Genomic DNA, 23996 nt, shown 5'->3' with positions numbered 1-23996 from the left:
AGGACAGTAGAATGATAAACTTCTTTAATGAACACACACACACACACACACACACACACACACACACACACACACAGACACATACACTTGTCACCTCGTGATCCCTCACCATCACACACACACATCACGACCTCCACCACGATCCTGATGTTGCCTCACACTTCATCTTGTACAAGGACTCCCCCCCCCCCCTACCCCCGGCAGATGGCACCACTATGATAGGATTCCTCCCCCTGTACCAGCTGGATCCTTCCCCCTGTACCAGCTGGATCCTTCCCCCTGTACCAGCTGGATCCTTCCCCCTGTACCAGCTGGATCCTTCCCCCTGTACCAGCTGGATCCTTCCCCCTGTACCAGCTGGATCCTCCCCCCTGTACCAGCTGGATCCTCCCCCCTGTACCAGCTGGATCCTTCCCCCTGTACCAGCTGGATCCTTCCCCCTATACCAGCTGGATCCTCCCCCCTGTACCAGCTGGATCCTTCCCCCGGTGCCAGCTGGATCCTCCCCCCTGTACCAGCTGGATCCTTCCCCCTGTACCAGCTGGATCCTTCCCCCTGTACCAGCTGGATCCTTCCCCCTGTACCAGCTGGATCCTCCCCCCTGTACCAGCTGGATCCTTCCCCCGGTGCCAGCTGGATCCTCCCCCCTGTACCAGCTGGATCCTTCCCCCTGTACCAGCTGGATCCTCCCCCCTGTACCAGCTGGATCCTTCCCCCTGTACCAGCTGGATCCTCCCCCCTGTACCAGCTGGATCCTTCCCCCGGTGCCAGCTGGATCCTCCCCCCGGTGCCAGCTGGATCCTCCCCAGTACCAGCTGGATCCTCCCCCCGCTGCCAGCTGGATCCTCCCCAGTACCAGCTGGATCCTCCCCGCTGTTCCTCCTTTCCAGGCTCTGTAATTACAACCCCATTCTCAATAAGGCGGCCCCTCAACACCCGAGGCTGTGGACATAAGGAACGAGGAATGGGCCATATGTGTCATCAAGGGAGAGTAGACCTCTCCTCTCACTTCCCTTACTCCTCTCTCACCCTCACTAGCGGCCAGTGCCCAGGGGCGTGTGTGACCGAGGGAAGGCCACTTGGTGGAGTGGGCCGATTACCACGTTCAAGCTAGGAACTCGAGCAGGCCCGTGCGTGAGTTAAGGTCAGCAACACTAACCACTATACCATAGAAGACGGTGTGTGTGTGTGTGTGTGTGTGTGTGTGTGTGTGTGTGTGTGTGAGGACGAAAATATTGTAAATAACTTTGATTTTCTTAAACCTTATGGAAACCACGAGTTGTCTAAACTAACTTTTATCTGTCCAAAGAAATATCCTTCTTTGGCCTAATTAAAAGACCTAAGGATTATATATATATATATATATATATATATATATATATATATATATATATATATATATATATATATATATATATATACAGAGAGAGAGAGAGAGAGAGAGAGAGAGAGAGAGAGAGAGAGAGAGAGAGAGAGACAGACAGACAGACAGAGAGAGAGAGAGAGAGAGAGAGAGAGAGAGAGAGAGAGAGAGAGAGAGAGAACCAAGGAGGGGAAGGAGGGAGGAAGGAGGAATAGGAGAGAGAGGGAAAAAGATAGAGAGGCAGATAGACGTGCGTGTCATTCACATTAATTGATACTTTGTGAAAGAAGCAAAATACAGGTGCACGGGGGAGGATTCCAATCAAATGATAAGGTCTCTTGAAAATTAGGTAAATTTTGTTAGGAATATACATATATGTGTGTGTGCGTGAGCAGGTATTTCACTAGGCAACCTGGTATATATATATATATATATATATATATATATATATATATATATATATATATATTATCATAATCGCTGTCTCCCGCGTTAGCGAGGTAGCGCAAGGAAGCAGAAGAAAGAATGGCCCAACCCACCCACATACACATGTATATACATAAACGCCCACCCACGCACATATACATACCTATACATTTCAACGTATACAAACATACATATATACACACATACCTATACATATATACACATGTACAATCCATACCTGCCGCCTTCATCCATTCCCGTCGCCCCCTCCCTCCCCCGCGCGCGCGCGAGGTAACGCCAGGAAAGACAACAAAGGCCACATTCGTTCACACTCAGTCTCCAGCTGTAGTGCGTAATGCACCGAAACCACAGCTCCCTTTCCACATCCAGGCCCCACAAAACTTTCCATGGTTTACCCCACACGCTTCACATGCCCTGGTTCAATCCATTGACAGCACGTCGACCCTGGTATACCACATCGTTCTAATCACTCTATTCCTTGCACGCCCTTCACCCTCCTGTATGTTCAGGCTCCGATCGTTCGAAATCTTTTTCACTCCATCCTTCCACCTCCAATTTGGTCTCCCACTTCTCATGGCTGTGACGAGCGTGATGAACCTCACCCTTATAGAGCGAGTCTGGCGTAAACATTAGTGTCAACATAAATCTATTCAAATCAGAGACATTATCATCATTCACGTGACATGATTACACCTGTACTGTACTAAGAACAAAGGACACCAATGTGGTCCAAAGTATGATGACCTTAAAGTAAGGTCAGCCAGGGATTTACATACATGAAACAAATCATAACATTTATCAAATTTCATTATTCCTCGAAATGTAAAACTGCTAATTCACAAAGACATTTGAATATCATTGTCTTCTGTAGTTGTGAGCATCACTTGAGGCTGAGGCTTTGGTTGGAGACTTGGAGAGCCTTTCTCTGCTCCACAATGAACCAGCGATAAGACAGTCAGAGAATGGCGAGACTGACTGAAGCCGGGGAACTCTCCAGAACTACGCCAGCTAAACAAACAGTGACTGCCATCCACCACATCCATTTCCCTAACCCTCACACTAAGTCGTGTCGTGCTGCTTCTATTTCCTATAACTTCTGATTCATCTGAGTGTTGAGAAAACATTAAGCATTTGAATGTTGAGAAAACATTAAACATTCAACTGGAAAAAATGGTAATCATTAAGAGAAATAGAATATAATTGTGTGTTACTGCCTACTGTTGTAGAAAATATAAAAAAAGGTCAATTGCACGATTTTTACTTTGCAAAACAATAACAATTACCGGGTCATGTGGTGTGTCATTACAGTAGAATATATATGTTCTAATGTAAATATATCATTATTTACTAATTAAAGGAATTACATGAGTCTTACATATCCCTATCTATATATATCTTTCCACACACACACACATCCACACACACACACACACACACACACACATCCACACACACACACACACACACACACATTGCAGCCATTAGCGTTGCGACACACCAATCTACCGTGCAAGGGTTGGAGTCCCGGACAAGACAGCTAATCTGTGCACGTGCAACACAGCCGTTCATCCTCCCGTCTGGGGCTGGTCGAAGACTGGGTACCTGGCGTAAGCTATGGTGTTTATACATGTGTGTGTGTGTATGTTCATACATTAAGCCATCATACATATATACAGTGTTAAGAGACGGGACAACACGGGTGTAAAACTCTCTTCACCGTAACACAATAATAGTAATCACAGAATCAGAACCTAACGACCTATGTTCAAATATAATCATATTACAGAAAATGTGCATACCCAAAACTGTTCACGCATACAGCCATTATAACATCAGAACAGTCACTAACAAATATTTTCAAAAGACTTACGAGCCACACGAAACCTTATGTCGAAACAAAAGGAGACAGAACGAGACAGCTCTCGTATGCAAATATACAAATGTACCCATATTCACTCGTCCCCTTCGGAAAAATGTAGAAACATATTCCGTTTCCATATTTAATACTTGTTTTATATGCAAAAATTTTGGCCAATTTTTCCCCTCCAACCCCTCGTAACCATGCCTGAGGCTGGCCAACACTACTGCTCCTGCGTCAGACGTGTCCTCTTCCACACCAGAAAGACGACCACTCGGGTCGTATTAGCCGACGACCAGTGCTGCTGGTCATCAACATATGGAACGCAGTCAATCAACATAAGCTTTATGGTGATCGACATAACACGGGTACAACATGTCTAGTTATGGTCATCTAGAGCGAATGGAAAATAGGGTTAGAGAACAAGAAAATATTACTCAAAGGTACGCAGGTGTTTGTACACCTGACTCTTAATGGTAGAAAAGATATAGGAAGAAGAGAAGATAGAAGGAGGAGGAGAGTTCCACAGCTTTTCTGTCTGAGGAAGGAAAAAAGGAATCATAACGGTCAATCCTAATGTGGTGGGTTTCCAAACAGAAACTTCGTGAAGCTGAAACTACAGGCGAGACAACAGCTTAAACCTCGCTGGCAGGGGGTATAAGCAGACAGGTCACGAGAGCAGTGGCCGACATTATATATATATATATATATATATATATATATATATATATATATATATATATATATATACATATATATATATTTTCCCTGGGGATAGGGGAGAAAGAATACTTCCCACGTATTCCCTGCGTGTCGTAGAAGGCGACTAAAAGGGAAGGGAGCGGGGGGCTGGAAATCCTCCCCTCTCATTTTTTTTAATTTTCCAAAAGAAAGAACAGAGAAGGGGGCCACGTGAGGATATTCTCTCAAAGGCCCAGTCCTCTGTTCTTAACGCTACCTTGCTAACGCGGGAAATAGGGAATAGTTTGAAAAAAAAAATATATAACAACGTTGGTGTACTGCAAATCCTAAAACAACAAGAAATAACACTAACTACAACTACTATCATCATTGTATATCCATATTATTATCATAAGCGACTGCTGTCACTACTGCCAGTACTACCAGTACTACTACTGTTGATAACACTTAAACTGTTGCTCCTGCTACTGTTTCCCCAACGACATCTGATATATTTACATCAAGTTCTAATTATTGGCAATACTTTTACCAAAAACTGCACCTCTACAGCTATAAATGTCTCCCGTATCGCATAAATATTTCTTGTAATGAGCATCGTTACTTCTAGGCAATAATCATTTACATATCAAACAACAAAGAATCGACTAAATTCAATCTATTTTACCGAAGGGTTACGTGCACTTTCTCTTAAGTCCCGTTTTCTTTGAAGCGCGCCATCAGGCGACTCGTTCCCGTGATAACAAGTGGCGCTTCGGGTGTTCCTTGCGGGCGTGAGGGTTTCTCCAGGGGCCCCAACGGTGGCCTCGTCAGGTGAGAGACATCTACAAACATTGGGCAATCAGTAGGTCTTGCGTAAACAAGGAGAGGAAGAACACACGCCTCCCAGACGGCAGGATAATATTGACACGGTAGGAGTGCAGACCTTAGCTGGTGTTGTGCCATCTTGGCTGTTGTTGGGAAGTAGTAGTAACGTATTCTAGTGGTGACGGGTAACTAGTAGTGCTTGTTAGTTATCTTTGGTATTTGCTGGTATTTTTAATCGTTTGTACGACACTGATAAGGATACCGTGGGCTTTATTCACTGTTTATTGTTGTTCGCATCTGACAACTAGCTGTCGTTAATGGTCATGATTGAACATGGATGTCGGTTAAGGTTGTGATTGTTGACCTGGTTGGTTGGATGTGGTGCTGGTATTGTTCAGTAATATTCTGAATATTAACTATGGCTACAAGCCTGACCCGGTGGCCGATGGGTACATACTTGACCTGGTGGCCGAACTTAAGCACCCCGGGAAGGTTTAGTGAAATATGTCCAGCCGGCCAGTGGGACTCGACCCCGCGCGTCGTCGTCTCTCGTTCATAATCATCATTAACTATTTGTCTCATGTAATTGCTGGTATATATTTAAGCTTTCATATATACACAATCTTTGCTCATACAATATAGGTGAAATTTTTCAATAAGTAAATTTTTTTATCTGGTAAATATGCCACTTAATGTTTTGCAGTCCTTTGATTCCAATATGTCAGCAATAAAATTTACATTATACGCGAGCAGACGTTTAGTTAGCTTTCTCTACACTCTCGTCGATATTATCCGTATTATGTGACTTGCGTATGTACGTATGGATTTGTGTACCATCCACAGAAATTTCGTTTTTAACATTATTCTCTCATGGAATGATGACTTAAAGGCATAACTTTCTGTATCACATAACTTCGACATAATTTTTTTTCTGTAGCATAACGTTACTAGATAAGGAATGATGACTTTAACATAACTTCCAACTTAACTTCGACGAATTACTTCCTTAGTAACATGACGTCGCCAGATAACTTAATTTTTAACGAAAACCGATAACGTTTACAGGTAACTCTACGACACTGTTAACAGTTAATCTCTACAACCTCGTCAACAGATGACTTCCTGCATAATATCAAGATAAACTACTAAACTATTTCCATTGACTATTTTGTGAATTTAACATTAGTTTCACTATAACCGTTTTATTGATAATATTTTGAACAAGTTGTTCCCGTACGTTCTTGATGTTTTTAGAATATTTTAAAGGTCAGACACGACATGTAACGGTGACGGTGTTAACAGGTTTATTCTTTGTTGTTTGCTTAATGTATTTTTTCTCAGAGCGAGACACGAACGCTACTCGGTGTGTGAACACTAACTCTACTCTTAGTTATTCCCATACGTGTGTGAGCTCTCCATCTGTGAGGTAGTGGATGTTAGTTAGCGACCTACTAGCAGGTATCTTACTGGCACTACCTACCTGGGTATCTAGAGATGGTACTACCTGTCTGGGTATCTGGAGGTTGTTTCCGACTGCGCTGTGGGTCATCAAGGCAGTAGGGTCAAGTTTCACTCTGGCAAAGTTTGCTGTCTTTTCTTTGCGTCACCCACGTGGGCTGCAGGCATTCACTTCACTAACAAACAATCTCTACCACTTCACATTATATTTTCCGGCGGTGAGCGCCATGCGATAGTCTTGTCATTTGGCAAACATTCGTCATAATTACTAGTCTCAAAACTCTCAACCCACGAATATCAATAAATTTCCCGAGCAGGCTACGCACACGCTTTCACAGCTCTTTGGCGGGGCGCTTTGTTTACGTAAGTAATTATTTTTCGGGTGTTTTGGGTGTGGCGTGACATATTTACCACTCTTGACGTCACAGGCAAACTGACCAATGAGAGGCAGTGTTGCCCTTATACGTTTCCGGAACTCGTGTTGAATCAGTGTTATTTGAAGTATCGGTTTTCAAATCTCGTCTTGATTGGACCAATACGACTTTTGCCAGTTGTTAGATATTTTTTTTCCGAAAAGATTCAACAATTTTTCGATGTAAATATTTTCCAAGAGATGTAACATTTGGTGGATATTTTATTGCATATGAAAGTATTTTGCTGCATCTCTTTTGCTAAAAAAATAATTTATGCAATGCCATATATTTTGTTACGACTTTTTGTAGCCATTAATGCTCCGTAGAAACTCACAATATATTTGGTTGATTATTTTTTCATCAGTTATTTAGAAAGTAGGAAATATCGTTGGTAAACAGCTAGGTTTTAGTAATAGAATGTGAGGTTGGGAATAATTTAATGTAATTCAGAACTAAGGTAAAGAAACAGAACAAACGAAGTAGTTATCGTAAAAAAAAGAGACAAGGGAATAAGCATGTAGTCAAAGATAAGACAGGAGGAGATTAGATAGATGCAAATAAAAGAATACGTGATTGATAAGGATACAATATGATTAAATAAGACACAGTATACTAAATCACTCGCACCACAGTGACCTTTTGCGATATATGTATTCCAATGAATCCACGGTGAAAATGAAACAAGTTCCCAAGTGCACTTTCGTGTAATAATCACATCATCAGGGGAGACGCAAGAGAGAAATATAACAGTCAGTTGATATACAACGAAGAGACGAAGCTAGGACGCCATTTGGTAAACATGTGATTGTCCAAGACAGACAACGAGCGTATCATAAACTTATTATGTGGACAAGAAGGTGAATTGTTTACAAATTTTATCACCAATAAAGTTATCCAAATTGTATAGACCTTCACTAATATCAAGGTTAAAATTCCTTGTGTATCTAATAATTGTAAAAGTCAATACAGTGATCATAGTTTTTAACGTGATTAAACAAGGCATATAAAGTGTTTTAGATATCTGGGAGTGGCTCTGGCAGCGGATGGAACCATGGAAGCGGAAGTGAATCATAGGGTGGAGGAGGGGGCGAAAATCCTGGGAGCCTTGAAGAATGTATGGAAGTCGAGAACATTATCTCGGAAAGCAAAAATGGGTATGTTTGAAGGAATAGTGGTTCCAACAATGTTGTATGGTTGCGAGGCGTGGGCTATGGATAGAGTGGTGCGCAGGAGGATGGATGTGCTGGAAATGAGATGTTTGAGGACAATGTGTGGTGTGAGGTGGTTTGATCGAGTAAGTATCGTAAGGGTAAGAGAGATGTGTGGAAATAAAAAGAGCGTGGTTGAGAGAGCAGAAGAGGGTGTTTTGAAATGGTTTGGGCACATGGAGAGAATGAGTGAGGAAAGATTGACCAAGAGGATATATGTGTCGGAGGTGGAGGGAACGAGGAGAAGAGGGAGACCAAATTGGAGGTGGAAAGATGGAGTGAAAAAGATTTTGTGTGATCGGGGCCTGAACATGCAGGAGGGTGAAAGGAGGGCAAGGAATAGAGTGAATTGGAGCGATGTGGTATACCGGGGTTGACGTGCTGTCAGTGGATTGAATCAGGGCATGTGAAGCGTCTGGGGTAAACCATGGAAAGCTGTGTAGGTATGTATATTTGCGTGTGTGGACGTATGTATATACATGTGTATGGGGGTGGGTTGGGCCATTTCTTTCGTCTGTTTCCTTGCGCTACCTCGCAAACGCGGGAGATAGCGACAAAGTATAAAAAAAAAAAAAAAAAAAAAAAAATATATATATATATATATATATATATATATATATATATATATATATATATATATACATCTGATTACAGTAGATGAGTTAAAAGGTATTATACAAGACATACGATGTTCTGCAATAATAATCTTGTTTATGAGGAACCACTGCGTAAACATGTATGTGATGTGACATGTTTCTGGCTCGCGAAATATATAGTGAGAATTTACACGAATGATAAAGCGATAAGGAAGGAATGGGAGCAGGAGCGAGTGTGATAAGATGCCGGCCAGCCACACGACATGTTGGTGACGACGGTTGGCGGGTAGTGGGGGGGGGGGGGGTACCGACAGGTGAAAATTGGCTGTTGGGGGAGAGTGGCTGGGGCCGGGGGAGCGGGGAGCTCTGACCACTCCCCGTCGAGCATGCGGGGGGGGGGGGGGGATGAGAGAGATAGTTGGGGGTGGGGGGGATAGGGAGAACTTGGAAGAAATGAGTAGGTGGATAGGAGAGGTAATGGCTAACGTAATGGATGCTGGTTATAGGTTCTAGGCGGGTAGTTGTGTGGGAAGATGGCGGAAAGTGTTGGGGAGGGGAAGGGAGGGGGGGAGCTTAAGTGTTATTGTTAATAGGGGGGGAGGAGGGGAGGTGTAGGAAGGATAGGTGAGAGGGGGAGAGAACAAGGAGAGATGCTGGAGGATAGAAGCTGTATTAGTGGTCAGAGAACATTGAAATTTGTGTTAATGGGGCGTGTTTCTGGGGAGGTTGGCTAGTGCCTGGGGAGTTGAAGGAAGGAATGAAAGGTGTCGAAGGAAGAGTTATGGAAGGAAAGAATTGGTGAGGGGAGGAGAGGAGGGGAAGGGATGAAGACAGACGTGGAAGGTAGAGAGGGAGGAATACTGGTGTGTGAGGGAGACTCCCGCCGCTCACCTCACTTCAGAAGGAAGGGAGGAAAACACGGGGGGGGGGGGGGGGAGAGAAAAACCATAGCAAGATAGAAAAGGTGGACGCCATGAGGGTGAAGGACAGATAACCAGAGAACTGATAGGCCATTTCGAGGTTATCTCCTGGAGGACAGTGGGCTGGCTGGCTACTCGTGTCCTGAGGTCATTATCGTATTTGTGATAGGATGGTACAGCCCACCCACCTCACCCTCTTGCTCAACACCCACCTCACCCTCTTGCTTAACACCCACCTCATCCTCTTGCTCAACACCCACCTTACCCTCTTGCTCAACACCCACCTTACCCTCTTGCTCAACACCCACCTCACCCTCTTGCTCAACACGCACCTCACCCTCTTGCTCAACACGCACCTCACCCTCTTGCTCAACACCCACCTCACCCTCTTGCTCAACACGCACCTCACCCTCTTGCTCAACACCCACCTCACCCTCTTGCTCAACACGCACCTCACCCTCTTGCTCAACACGCACCTCACCCTCTTGCTCAACACCCACCTCACCCTCTTGCTCAACACGCACCTCACCCTCTTGCTCAACACCCACCTCACCCTCTTGCTCAACACGCACCTCACCCTCTTGCTCAACACCCACCTCACCCTCTTGCTCAACACGCACCTCACCCTCTTGCTCAACACCCACCAAGACAGAAGCTGAGGAGGAACATCATGCAGTAGAAAGATAGTTTAATGTCATGGAAATTTTATGGGAAAGTGTGAATAGGAAATTCTAACTCTATTCTAACTGTAGTGGAACTATCCAGGGAAGAGGAGGCTCATATTTGACACGGGAGAGACAGTTGATGTCCACAGCTGAATGTCATCTTTTCAACTTGACCTGCTGCTGTGTTGACATGATTCGTTACATTGAGGAATTTGTGTCGCCTTAATTTAAGGTTATGGATAGACTTCTCACTCACAACATCTGGCAGTAATTACTTCAGCGTTCTGCAAAAGCACAGCTGAAAAAGTAATTTTAGATCTTCAAGTCTTTCTTCATAAGGTTTATTTCGGAGTGAGAATTAGTTTTGTTGCTCTTCTCTGAATTCGTTTTAGTTTCTTGAGTACTTTGATGAAGTCTAACCAGAGCGTTTTAACGAGTGAGTAATAAATTCTTCGTGTTATATTTACTGTCATTAGATTCGAAAACAAGAATCCTGTTCGTAGGGGCTGTGCTGGAGGAGGTGAGGGGGGGGGGTGCTGAGGGAGGGATGGGGACGAGAGCGAATGGTCTGGAGACGACGAGGCGTGTGGGAGTGTTGGAGAGATGTTGGAGACTGCGAGGCGTGTGGGAGTGTTGGAGAGATGTTGGAAGTTTGACAACCAGCAGCTCCTGAAGAAGGAGATGGTGATACTGTTGGAGAAGTTTGTCGGACTGGTGATGGTGGTGAAGAAAATGTTGAAGCGGTAGCGATGGTGACGTAAAAAAGAAAATGGGTTTGGGGTTGGGTAGGGGACAGGTCGACGACCAATCTGCTTTTACCTAAAGGTTTAATGTCAGGGATGGTGGTCATGGTGGAGGAGAGGAGGGTCCAACAACACAAGTTTCTCTTCATTAGTATAAGATATTCTCTTCACTCCATCATTCCTGCCTTCTTTTCCGTTCGCCATATCTCTCTCCCATCCCATTTGTCCGTCCCGTTCACACTCCATCTTTATGCTACCTTAATAACCAGACGGCGTAGCCTTATACCTCAACTATCAACACACACACTGAAACACACACACACACACACACACACAAACACACACACACAACACACACACACACACACACACACACACACACACACACACACACAGTCTCTTTAGCCAATACAAATATTTATCCCACTTGCCTTAACCTTACATGTTTCGTGAGATGTGACTGTTGTGGGGAGGGGGAATATGGCATGGGTCTGTGATGGGGGGAAAGAGAGAGAGAGAGAGAGAGAGAGAGAGAGAGAGAGAGAGAGAGAGAGAGAGAGAGAGAGAGAGAGAGAGAGAGCTTATGTGACCAGTCAGCCACGACGGAGGCAGAAGTTTAACCTTTTCGTGCACAAGACGTGGTCAAGTGTCGCCAGGGGTCGCTCTTAATTGTTGCAGCCCTTGCTGGGGCTCCCTCCCCCACCCAAGCTTGCTGGGGCTCCCTCCCCCACCCAAGCTTGCTGGGGCTCCCTCCCCCACCCAAGCTTGCTGGGGCGCCTCCCTCCCCCACCCAAGCTTGCTGGGGCTCCCTCCCCCACCCAAGCTTGCTGGGGCTCCCTCCCCCACCCAAGCTTGCTGGGGCGCCTCCCTCCCCCACCCAAGCTTGCTGGGGCTCCCTCCCCCACCCAAGCTTGCTGGGGCTCCCTCCCCCACCCAAGCTTGCTGGGGCGCCTCCCTCCCCCACCCAAGCTTGCTGGGGCGCCTCCCTCCCCCACCCAAGCTTGCTGGGGCGCCTCCCTCCCCCACCCAAGCTTGCTAGGGGGCCTCCCTCCCCCACCCAAGCTTGCTGGGGCGCCTCCCTCCCCCACCCAAGCTTGCTGGGGCGCCTCCCTACCCCATCCAAGCTTACTGGGGCGCCTGCCTCCCCTCGCCCAAGCTTGCTCGGGCGCCTCCCTTCCCCGCCCAAGCTTGCTGGGGCGCCTCCCTCCCCCGCCCAAGCTTGCTGGTATACATATGGAGGAAGGAAGAAATTTGTAGCAAGATAGAATGGTTTATGAGCCACAGCGGACATATCATAAATTATCAAATACAACGTTATTTTTCATAAGTTGTGACGTATTGTAACGACTCTGGCTTAACGAGCGTTACCTGCTGACGCCCATGATGTTCATCCCCTTGTACATAGAACCATCACAGCCGAGAGAGATTACAAACATTCAGAATCTCTGGAGTGTAGGTGTGGGGGGGGGGGGGGGTGATCGGGAAATAACCCCTTGTGGCTTCCCTGGGATCAACCTTGGATGTTTCACAACCGTTGTTTGTTGTATTGATTGTGAGACGGGAACTGTGGAGGGTTTGTGTTGACACAATACACGATACTCATTTCGTTTTCTATTGAGCTGGTCATAATTATCGGGAGTTTCAGTTATTAGAAACTACAAATGTTATCGATATTATTTCTCATTTAAACTTCCCTCACATCAAATAAGAGAAAAATGTTCATCGTTTAAAAATCTTATATTATTATTGAAAGACAAGGACCGTATCCCACAGGTATGGTGTGTTATCCGACTTGATTAGTTTTTGCTGTTGATAACCAGTAAGTCCAACATCACTATTATAAACCGTATTCACTGTATGGAGGATCCACATTATGATACTGTAAGTACTCACTGTATGGAGGATCCACATTATGATACTGTACGTACTCACTGTATGGAGGATCCACATTATGATACTGTACGTACTCACTGTATGGAGGATCCACATTATGATACTGTACGTACTCACTGTATGGAGGATCCACATTATGATACTGTACGTACTCACTGTATGGAGGATCCACATTATGATACTGTACGTACTCACTGTATGGAGGATCCACATTATGATACTGTACGTACTCACTGTATGGAGGATCCACATTATGATACTGTACGTACTCACTGTATGGAGGATCCACATTATGATACTGTACGTACTCACTGTATGGAGGATCCACATTATGATACTGTACGTACTCACTGTATGGAGGATCCACATTATGATACTGTACGTACTCACTGTATGGAGGATCCACATTATGATACTGTACGTACTCACTGTATGGAGGATCCACATTATGATACTGTACGTACTCACTGTATGGAGGATCCACATTATGATACTGTACGTACTCACTGTATGGAGGATCCACATTATGATACTGTACGTACTCACTGTATGGAGGATCCACATTATGATACTGTACGTACTCACTGTATGGAGGATCCACATTATGATACTGTACGTACTCACTGTATGGAGGATCCACATTATGATACTGTACGTACTCACTGTATGGAGGATCCACATTATGATACTGTACGTACTCACTGTATGGAGGATCCACATTATGATACTGTACGTACTCACTGTATGGAGGATCCACATTATGATACTGTACGTACTCACTGTATGGAGGATCCACATTATGATACTGTACGTACTCACTGTATGGAGGATCCACATTATGATACTGTACGTACTCACTGTATGGAGGATCCACATTATGATACTGTACGTACTCACTGTATGGAGGATCCACATTATGATACTGTACGTACTCACTGTATGGAGGATCCACATTATGATACTGTACGTACTCACTGTATGGAGGATCCACATTATGATACTGTACGTACTCACTGTATGGAGGATCCACATTATGATACTGTACGTACTCACTGTATGGAGGATCCACATTATGATACTGTACGTACTCACTGTATGGAGGATCCACATTATGATACTGTACGTACTCACTGTATGGAGGATCCACATTATGATACTGTACGTACTCACTGTATGGAGGATCCACATTATGATACTGTACGTACTCACTGTATGGAGGATCCACATTATGATACTGTACGTACTCACTGTATGGAGGATCCACATTATGATACTGTACGTACTCACTGTATGGAGGATCCACATTATGATACTGTACGTACTCACTGTATGGAGGATCCACATTATGATACTGTACGTACTCACTGTATGGAGGATCCACATTATGATACTGTACGTACTCACTGTATGGAGGATCCACATTATGATACTGTACGTACTCACTGTATGGAGGATCCACATTATGATACTGTACGTACTCACTGTATGGAGGATCCACATTATGATACTGTACGTACTCACTGTATGGAGGATCCACATTATGATACTGTACGTACTCACTGTATGGAGGATCCACATTATGATACTGTACGTACTCACTGTATGGAGGATCCACATTATGATACTGTACGTACTCACTGTATGGAGGATCCACATTATGATACTGTACGTACTCACTGTATGGAGGATCCACATTATGATACTGTACGTACTCACTGTATGGAGGATCCACATTATGATACTGTACGTACTCACTGTATGGAGGATCCACATTATGATACTGTACGTACTCACTGTATGGAGGATCCACATTATGATACTGTACGTACTCACTGTATGGAGGATCCACATTATGATACTGTACGTACTCACTGTATGGAGGATCCACATTATGATACTGTGTACGGAAGTGTGAGTGATCTGGCTAACATCTTGATCTCCCTTAATACCTGCTTTGATCTCCCTCCCTTTACCTGATTAAGGGCTTCTAATTTCTTTAACTCTGAGACAAGACACATAATGCATTTATGAATGTTGATACATTTATAAATGTTAAATAGCAGAAAGTGAAAATAACAACAAAATAAAACAAAAATGTACTCAGCACTAAGTATTTTTAATTTGGAAAATAATGCATTTATTTTCATAAGAGATCTAGGAAGAGAAATTTAATATACATTTCATCAAGACTCAGAAGTAACGCACTAGTTTGTAATTAAAAAGTGAAATAATTTTTTTTTGCAGTCAGTTTACTCGTCCCCGTTTTCTGTGTATCATAACATATGAATTTCCATTTCCAGAAGAAATTATTTTTGCTCTTTTTTCACCGTCCGTCATGTGTAGCCCGCGTCTTGTTGTGACATGAATAACTCTTTAAGTTGACTTAGATATGTAGAGTCCACAACAATATCAAGAGGACGTAAATATCTCGAAATATAACGTACATATTTGGTCACGTACATGACCCACAAATATCATCCCTTGACCCCAATAACTGTAGACTTGACCCACATGACTCGACACATCATCCCACTACAGTTTTTTCACTTCCTCCAAAATTCATTGATACTTTCCCTTGTCTTCTTTTGTTTTGCCTTTCCATAATTCTCTCTATATCTCATTTAAGACCCGGCCTTGATGTAGACTTGTGTCCGGGACTGGAAACTTCAACGTAGAGAAAAAAGAAATGATTATCCTGTCCAGCACTTATGATTTACAGTTTTAAAGTTCAAACTTTTATAACTTTACAAGTTCAAAGATGTTCATAGAACAGAACAGAAAGAACTTCAAGAGTAATTATAGTCGTTTATTCTCAGTGTAAGAACGTTGGACGTTTTGTAGAGGTTTGGGTGTGAGGGCGAGCTGCGGTGTGTGTGTGAGGGAGAGCTGCGGTGTGTATGAGGGAGAGCTGCGGTGTGTGTGAGGGAGAGCCGCGGTGTGTGTGAGGGAGAGCTGCGGTGTGTGTGAGGGAGAGCCGCGGTATGTGTGAGGGAGAGCTGCGGTGTGTGTGAGGGAGAGCCGCGGTGTGTGTGAGGGAGAGCTGCGCTGTGTATGAGGGAGAGCTGCGGTGTGTGTGAGGGAGAGCAGCGGTGTGTGTGAGGGAGAGCCGCGATGTGTGTGAGGGAGAGCTGCGGTGTGTGTGAGGGAGAGCTGCGGTGTGTGTGAGGGAGAGCCGCGGTGTGTGTGAGGGAGAGCTGCGGTGTGTGTGAGGGAGAGCTGCGGTGTGTGTGAGGGAGAGCCGCGGTGTGTGTGAGGGAGAGGTGTGGTGTGTGTGAGGGAGAGCCGCGGTGTGTGTGAGGGAGAGATGCGGTGTGTGTGAGGGAGAGATGCGGTGTGTGTGAGGGAGAGCAGCGGTGTGTGTGAGGGAGAGCCGCGGTGTGTGTGAGGGAGAGGTGTGGTATGTTTGAGGAAGAGCTGTGGTGTGTGTGAGGGAGAGGTGCGGTGTGTGTGAGGGAGGGCTGTGATGTGTGTGAGGGAGAGGTACGGTGTGTGTGAGGGAGAGCCGCGGTGTGTGTGAGGGAGAAATGCGGTGTGTGTGAGGGAGAGCCGCGGTGTGTGTGAGGGAGAAATGCGGTGTGTGTGAGGGAGAGCCGCGGTGTGTGTGAGGGAGAAATGCGGTGTGTGTGAGGGAGAGCAGCGGTGTGTGACGACTGACTGACTGACTCCTGGCTCATCACTGGCTGTTGTCTGCGTCCACTGATGACATATTATTATTATTATTATTATTATTATTATTATTATTATTATATGATAGAGTTGATAGAGATGCTCTGTGGAAGGTATTAAGAATATATGGTGTGGGAGGAAAGTTGTTAGAAGCAGTGAAAAGTTTTTATCGAGGATGTAAGGCATGTGTACGTGTAGGAAGAGAGGAAAGTGATTGGTTCTCAGTGAATGTAGGTTTGCGGCAGGGGTGTGTGATGTCTCCATGGTTGTTTAATTTGTTTATGGATGGGGTTGTTAGGGAGGTAAATGCAAGAGTTTTGGAAAGAGGGGCAAGTATGAAGTCTGTTGGGGATGAGAGAGCTTGGGAAGTGAGTCAGTTGTTGTTCGCTGATGATACAGCGCTGGTGGCTGATTCATGTGAGAAACTGCAGAAGCTGGTGACTGAGTTTGGAAAAGTGTGTGGAAGAAGAAAGTTACGAGTAAATGTGAATAAGAGCAAGGTTATTAGGTACAGTAGGGTTGAGGGTCAAGTCAATTGGGAGGTGAGTTTGAATGGAGAAAAACTGGAGGAAGTGAAGTGTTTTAGATATCTGGGAGTGGATCTGTCAGCGGATGGAACCATGGAAGCGGAAGTGGATCATAGGGTGGGGGAGGGGGCGAAAATCCTGGGGGCCTTGAAGAATGTGTGGAAGTCGAGAACATTATCTCGGAGAGCAAAAATGGGTATGTTTGAAGGAATAGTGGTTCCAACAATGTTGTATGGTTGCGAGGCGTGGGCTATGGATAGAGTTGTGCGCAGGAGGATGGATGTGCTGGAAATGAGATGTTTGAGGACAATGTGTGGTGTGAGGTGGTTTGATCGAGTGAGTAACGTAAGGGTAAGAGAGATGTGTGGAAATAAAAAGAGCGTGGTTGAGAGAGCAGAAGAGGGTGTTTTGAAGTGGTTTGGGCACATGGAGAGGATGAGTGAGGAAAGATTGACCAAGAGGATATATGTGTCGGAGGTGGAGGGAACAAGGAGAAGAGGGAGACCAAATTGGAGGTGGAAAGATGGAGTGAAAAAGATTTTGTGTGATCGGGGCCTGAGCATGCAGGAGGGTGAAAGGAGGGCAAGGAATAGAGTGAATTGGAGCGATGTGGTATACCGGGGTTGACGTGCTGTCAGTGGATTGAAGCAGGGCATGTGAAGCGTCTGGAGTAAACCATGGAAAGCTGTGTAGGTATGTATATTTGCGTGTGTGGACGTATGTATATACATGTGTATGGGGGGGGTTGGGCCATTTCTTTCGTCTGTTTCCTTGCGCTACCTCGCAAACGCGGGAGACAGCGACAAAGTATAATAAAATATAAATAAAATAATATTATTATTATTATTATTATTATTATTATTATTATTATTATTATTATATTAGATAATAATGCACAACTTATATGATAATGGCAATACGTAAATATCCATCTACATCCTCGAGGCGCTGCCCCGCTCGCGAAAATTGAACTTGATGTAACCAGATTTGGACCATCGTTACAGACGCTAGCTAATACAGTCGTTGTTGACGCCGTAATGTTGTTGTTACGGTGAACGCGAGTACCGGCCTGTAATAATCTCTGCTGATCATATCACTTTTAAACAATTATGAAGTTCTGTAACTCGTTACTCACCTACGTCTAGAGTTCCAGAAATTCTCTGGTTAATCGCCGTTTCTCGCGTTAGCGAGGTGTCGCCAGAAACAGACAACGAAAGGCCGCGCTTACTCACAGCCGTACTGTCATGTGCAGTGTACCGGTACCACAACCCGGCATGCATGAGCACACACACACACACACACACACACACACACACCTTGCCATGCTTTCTCCCGCCCACTTCACGTGCCCTGGGTCAGTACATATGAAACCAAGGTGAGCCAAAATAAAGTACGATTACAAAACGAAATATGCAACAGGGAATGGCATTCAATGCAGAAAGGGAGTCGAACCCAGAAAAAACAAAATCATTGTAATCGAACCTTCATATGAATGGAAGTGAAGGAGACTCCATGTAGCCAGTGGTGTGGTGGGAGAGGTGTGGCAGGTGTGAGGCAGTCAGGTGTTTGCCTCATGGGCGCCGTCGCTGGCCAGATGGTAAGTAACTGACAACCCTCTTTAATAACTGGGAGGGAAGTGGGAGTGTCGTAAGGCAGAGTTAATTAACCGTTGATTATGATTCGCACCTTTATTGACAGTCGGATAATTACCTCGCAATAAGAGTGTGAATTTTGAGGTGAGATAAAGCTTTTCCATGACTGTATGTAGAGGTGATAAGTTGACGTTATAACATGAGAACTATGAGATACGGTAACAACAACACACATGTTTACTTCAGTTTTCCCTAGAATATAAAATTCATGTGAAGATGTGCCTGTTATACTCACGCACACAATGTAGAATTTAAGATTCACAAACTTGTGTTTCCCAGTCAGTATACAATGTCGGGGACACGACAGCCATTCCCCCTGACGCTAGTGTCTTCCAACCTTCCTCTTGTGGTCAAGGAATTCCCCGACAGGTTTTCATGAAGATGAATATTACACTTATATATCACACTTTCCCACCTGCCTTATGCTCTAATCTTTGGTCATTGTTTCGTCTCTTATTATTACATGTTTGTCTTGAGGTTCAGGTGATGGGGAAGTGATGCTGTAGAGACGAAGATAAAGTATCATTTATCGTAAGGTTGTTCATCGTTTGTTGGAATGACACAGGTCTCGTCAAAGATCTTCTCGCTTCAAAGAAGTCCACCTCTCGCTGCTGCAGAGTATAGCGCATACTTGGGCTGCAGGAGACCGAGGAAAAGTGGTCTAGATATAACACCAACACCATCATGAAGGAGTCCTGGGTAACTGTACACAAGATAGATATATTCCCCTCCATCACCAGTGCCAGCCGACCTTCCCCAGTCTCGGCTGTAGTCAACAGCTCATCACGTGGACAAGACAAAAATATCTTCGATTATTTTCCCCTCCTTACCGGAGTTAATTGCGCGAGTGGGACGAGGAACCGACTGTCAAACAATGTATCGATTTTTGTCTGGGACGACTCAAGCAGTCGAGCGGCGGAAGGAAGGTAGGTTCCTGGATGAGGATCAATAGAGAGAGAGAGAGAGAGAGAGAGAGAGAGAGAGAGAGAGAGAGAGAGAGAGAGAGAGAGAGAGAGAGAGCAGAATGATCGTAATCACCATAAACCCCAGAATGATTTTAAAGAGATAGTCAACTGTAAGTTTTCCAAGATGCAGCAAGAAGGTTACAGATTTACATTCCTTGTTGAATATGCAAAGTTGCAGCTTCTACCGTAACTTCAGGAGGGAGGAACGGTTCCTTGAGGGAGCATCCTACCCCTACTGTCACATTAATATCAGTACGAAGCTTCGTCCTCCCGCCCTCCTCACTCCTGCTCCTTCTCCATGCATGGGAAAACAGAATAAGAGTTTGAAGGTAATGATTCCTTGGCTCATCCAAGACGCGCCGTGGTGAACGAAGACGTCTGAGACGCCCGAAGTGTTCAGGTGTGGAATACGTTGAACCATGGTTGGCTTCAGCCCAGGTACTGACCCTCACACACGACCATACGTTGAACCATGGATGGCTTCAGCCCAGGTGCTGACCCTCACACACGACCATTCTCGGCCGCCACGTCTGCAACTTGACCTTTAACGAAGTCTGAACCAACCATGAGCACAGCAAGTGTGTTGTAGAAGACTACGTCATCACCGTTATGTAGAAGCCTAGGGTCAGTCAGGGTCAAGGGTCGAGCATAAAACAAAGTGAGTAACTAATGTCTGGCTGGTCGGTGACGTTGGGTTCAACTCACGAAAACTTTTGAGTCACATGAACGTTGCATTTCCTGGTCGAGGCAGCAGAGCACTGTGTTCCCTGTACCTGAGATGTTAACATCGTCTTCATGGTTGACTCACAACACCTAAAGAAATATCAGAAAATATTGTCAGTTGTGCACACAATTGAGGATGACAATATTTGTCGTAATACCTTTAAAGATCCTCAGATGATGTAAAGATTCAGACACCAAAATCTTAGAATATAATTACACCTTATGAATATCAAGGTTACCTTTTTGTACGAAAAAAAGACTTTTACAAAAGCAAAGGTAAAATATTTTGGAAAAGTGTAGCCAGAACGCCAGAAAAAGAAGAGTAATTATCTCCGAGTTGTGTACTGGGAAGAGGGGATGGACAGAGGACAGGGAGACAGAGCTTCCCACTCTGCAACACGACACTGACGTAGGGGCGCCTTAGACATTGATCAACAGGTCCCTTCCGTCTGTTTAATTCTATCAACTTAGGGATAGAGTGGGAAGGGAGACGAGAGCAGGCAGGGGTGGCGAAAGAACCTTAGAGGTAAAAAGATGCGATAGAAATACACAAGTTGGTTGTTTAGTTATTAAGGTTTGAGTCCAATGGCCTATCGTCAAGGACAATGTATGACCAGCACTCGTAAGGTAACGTGAACATCCTCAGGTGTTTAGAATGTTTATGAGACGCTTCCACTGTGCAAATCATCCTTATGAAATACAGAAAATAATGTCAAGCCAACGTCTGCACATTCCAGGGAGACTCGTTATAATGACGCGAGGAAACAATTGTTTGCTTGTCGTCGGAAACGGACGAATAGGCAAGTCTTGCGCTTTAAACCTCATTAAGGGAATAGATTAAGTGCCAGACTGTGTTGAACACGTCCATATGTAAGGGACGGTAGGGGAATACATGGGCAGAAAGGATTACGTAGAAAAAAATGTGTTGAATGTAGTTGATTTTGGTAGAATTGTCGAGGGAGTTGAAGACCATCTGATGGTTAGTTATCTTGCAGGGTTGGTCCAGTAGTCAGGCCTTCTGATGACCGTTACAAGTTCATACATACTGATATTTATATTTGTGTTTGTGTAGTCGTATGTGTGTGATGTTTGTGTGTGTCTTCGGATGTGTGTGGCATTAGTTCTGTACTCGGGGGCGCCATCTCTTGACCATTACTATCGTACAACTTTTTAGACGTTTATATACCATCAATTTTCATGATATCATCAGTCAGTTTATTCCATTTACTCACTACTCTTAGATTAATAATTTTTTCCTTCTTTTTTCAACAAGTTTCTGTCTTGAGTTCCAGCTGTGGCACAAGATGTTGTCTTCGTAATTGTTATATATTTACCTCGTTATCTTCTCCGAAGTTTCCCGGGCCGCACATCTCAGAGAGACGATAGTTCAGCACAATTTCCCTATTTCCAGTCTTAAAAAACAGGCACAGCATTTTACTTCTTTCTTTTCCTTGGCCGCATACCTTCCTCCCTCCTGCAACTTGCTGACCTGACATTTCAAGCTGCATGTTTAAGCCTAACCAGCACATCTTCAGCTTAATGGAGAAATTTCATGCTGACCTCAAGCCTTATATAGGTCATGACCCTCCAGCAACCTGTTGATGTCTTTCCCATCAGTTGTACTGACCTCCAACACTTCTCTCCAGTTCCGTCTCAGTGGTGTCAAGTTTCTACCATCGTTAAATCATCTTTAAGCTTGTCATTCAGTTCCTGACACAACCTTACAGATATGATCCTCCACTTCTCTTGCAACACCCAGTCGTTATTGGCTTCTCTGGCTGACATTTTACTCCTAGTAGATTTCTTGGAAGTTTTGGATTATCTCTTGCTGCCTCCACAATATTCTTTCCAAAGTTTTTCTGTTCCTCCTTACTTCTTATACTCATTCCTTGCTCTCTTGGGCTCCTCCAGTGGCACCACCTGTCGTGCCACCTTTGGCATTCCAACATTCTAGTTTCTTGTCATATTTTATTGAAGTAGATCGCTTGTCAAATCTTCTCTGTTTTTTACAACTCATGGCTGCCATGTTCCCTCATTATATGTATCACAATACCTTCCATAACAATGATCTTTCCTACTGAATTCCCTTCCTTAATTTTCTCAGGGAAATGATTTAGGTCTGTGGTTTCCCTGTGTGTGTAAATTTGTATTTATCTTTGTGTGTGTGTGTGTGTGTGTGTGTGTGTGTGTGTATGTATGTGTGTGTGTGTGTGTGTGTGTGTGTGTGTGTGTGTGTGTTCACAAGTAGAACCTTCCCTGCGTGCGTGCAGCAAGCGCTTGCATGTGTGTATATACATGTGTATTTATCACCCTGTTTCATCAAGCGTACTTGCCCAGTAATTCGAAAGTTAATTAACTGTTATCTATAAATAGATAACAATTAATTGCTTTGCTCATTTTCAACATTGTGTTCAAGTATTTGCATAAACTTTCCTCCGTACTACTGAACGAATTATGTCACGTGTTTGTTAGATCATTCGAAAGAACATATGAAAACCAATCTCCATCGCTGCCGCTACATTTAACTAAATTCCTTACCGTCAGAAAATGTAAAAATGATGTTAGTAATTTCCGTCCAGTCTCTCTATATCAAGGCATCAAAATTTGACAACTGTGTCGATTAGATGTCCACGGCGACAAGCTCCGCCATATTACATCGTTCCTAACCACAACATTTCGCACACTTCTCTCCCCCGAACGAGAGAAAAAGAAAAGAAAATTATCATACAGGTGGAGGAGATTCAGAGATGAGTTTTTTTCTACGTAATTATGATTTATTCAGCTCTTTATTACACGAATAAAAATATATCTAAAACTTACAAATGTGTATATTGTTTTCGGTATGATATATAGTGACAAGACTAAAGTTGACCAACTTTTATTGGCAAAATATTTAATCAAGTTTTGAGAGGCTTTTGGCAGCCTTAATATTATTTCTTATGTCAAGAGAAAGTTTTTACATCGTACGTCTTTTACATTGTCATGCGGCTGAACGAAATGATTGGAAATTCACATTCCTTCCATTCATGTATGACTTTTGACCACTAGATTTAGTTGTTTCAATGATGTTGATTATGCAAAGTGAATTATCAGGACGACAGTGGCCGTTGTTCATATTGTTCACGACGGTTACTGCTTCGTCCAGCCACAACATTCATGATGGAATGATTTTTCTACAGAAAACGGGTATTGCTTACATCATGTTAATATCTATCTCTGTCTATCTATCTATCTATTCATGTGTGTGTGTGTGTGTGTGTGTGTGTGTGTACAATGTCCGCATAAAAGCATATGACCCTCCCAGTGTGAAATCATCGTACATATGGTCGCTGAGACTAGTGCTGCTAACAGTGTGCGCACAACCAACCCACCTCAGTGTGCCTCAGGCTATCT

At 44.2% G+C, this 23996-nt stretch overlaps 1 protein-coding gene and 1 long non-coding RNA gene across 6 annotated transcripts in view; one reads left to right on the top strand and one right to left on the bottom strand.

The window, feature by feature from the left end:
* The window catches only part of LOC139747094 (uncharacterized), a 35478-nt gene extending 28499 nt beyond the window's left edge, over positions 1–6979 (bottom strand). For both annotated transcript variants that reach the window (XR_011712312.1, XR_011712311.1), the window contains exon 1: positions 6655–6979. This is a non-coding gene — a long non-coding RNA (uncharacterized lncRNA). The remainder of the gene's footprint in view (positions 1–6654) is intronic.
* Positions 1–23996, top strand: part of LOC139747069 (gamma-aminobutyric acid receptor subunit alpha-5) — a 95364-nt gene that overhangs the window by 13724 nt on the left and 57644 nt on the right. Inside the window, exon 1 of one of the 4 annotated variants that reach the window (XM_071658889.1) lies at positions 5104–5180. The exons of 2 other annotated variants lie outside the window; for them this stretch is intronic. The gene's annotated coding sequence lies outside the window, so the exon portion shown is untranslated. Of the gene's footprint in view, positions 1–5103; positions 5279–23996 lie in introns of those variants that run through there. One more of the 4 variants, XM_071658882.1, reaches the window with a different exon arrangement.

The sequence above is a fragment of the Panulirus ornatus genome, chromosome 5, assembly GCF_036320965.1.
Source record: "Panulirus ornatus isolate Po-2019 chromosome 5, ASM3632096v1, whole genome shotgun sequence".
In the NCBI taxonomy this organism is placed as follows: domain Eukaryota; kingdom Metazoa; phylum Arthropoda; class Malacostraca; order Decapoda; family Palinuridae; genus Panulirus; species Panulirus ornatus.
This window is presented reverse-complemented; position numbering and strand designations above follow the sequence as displayed.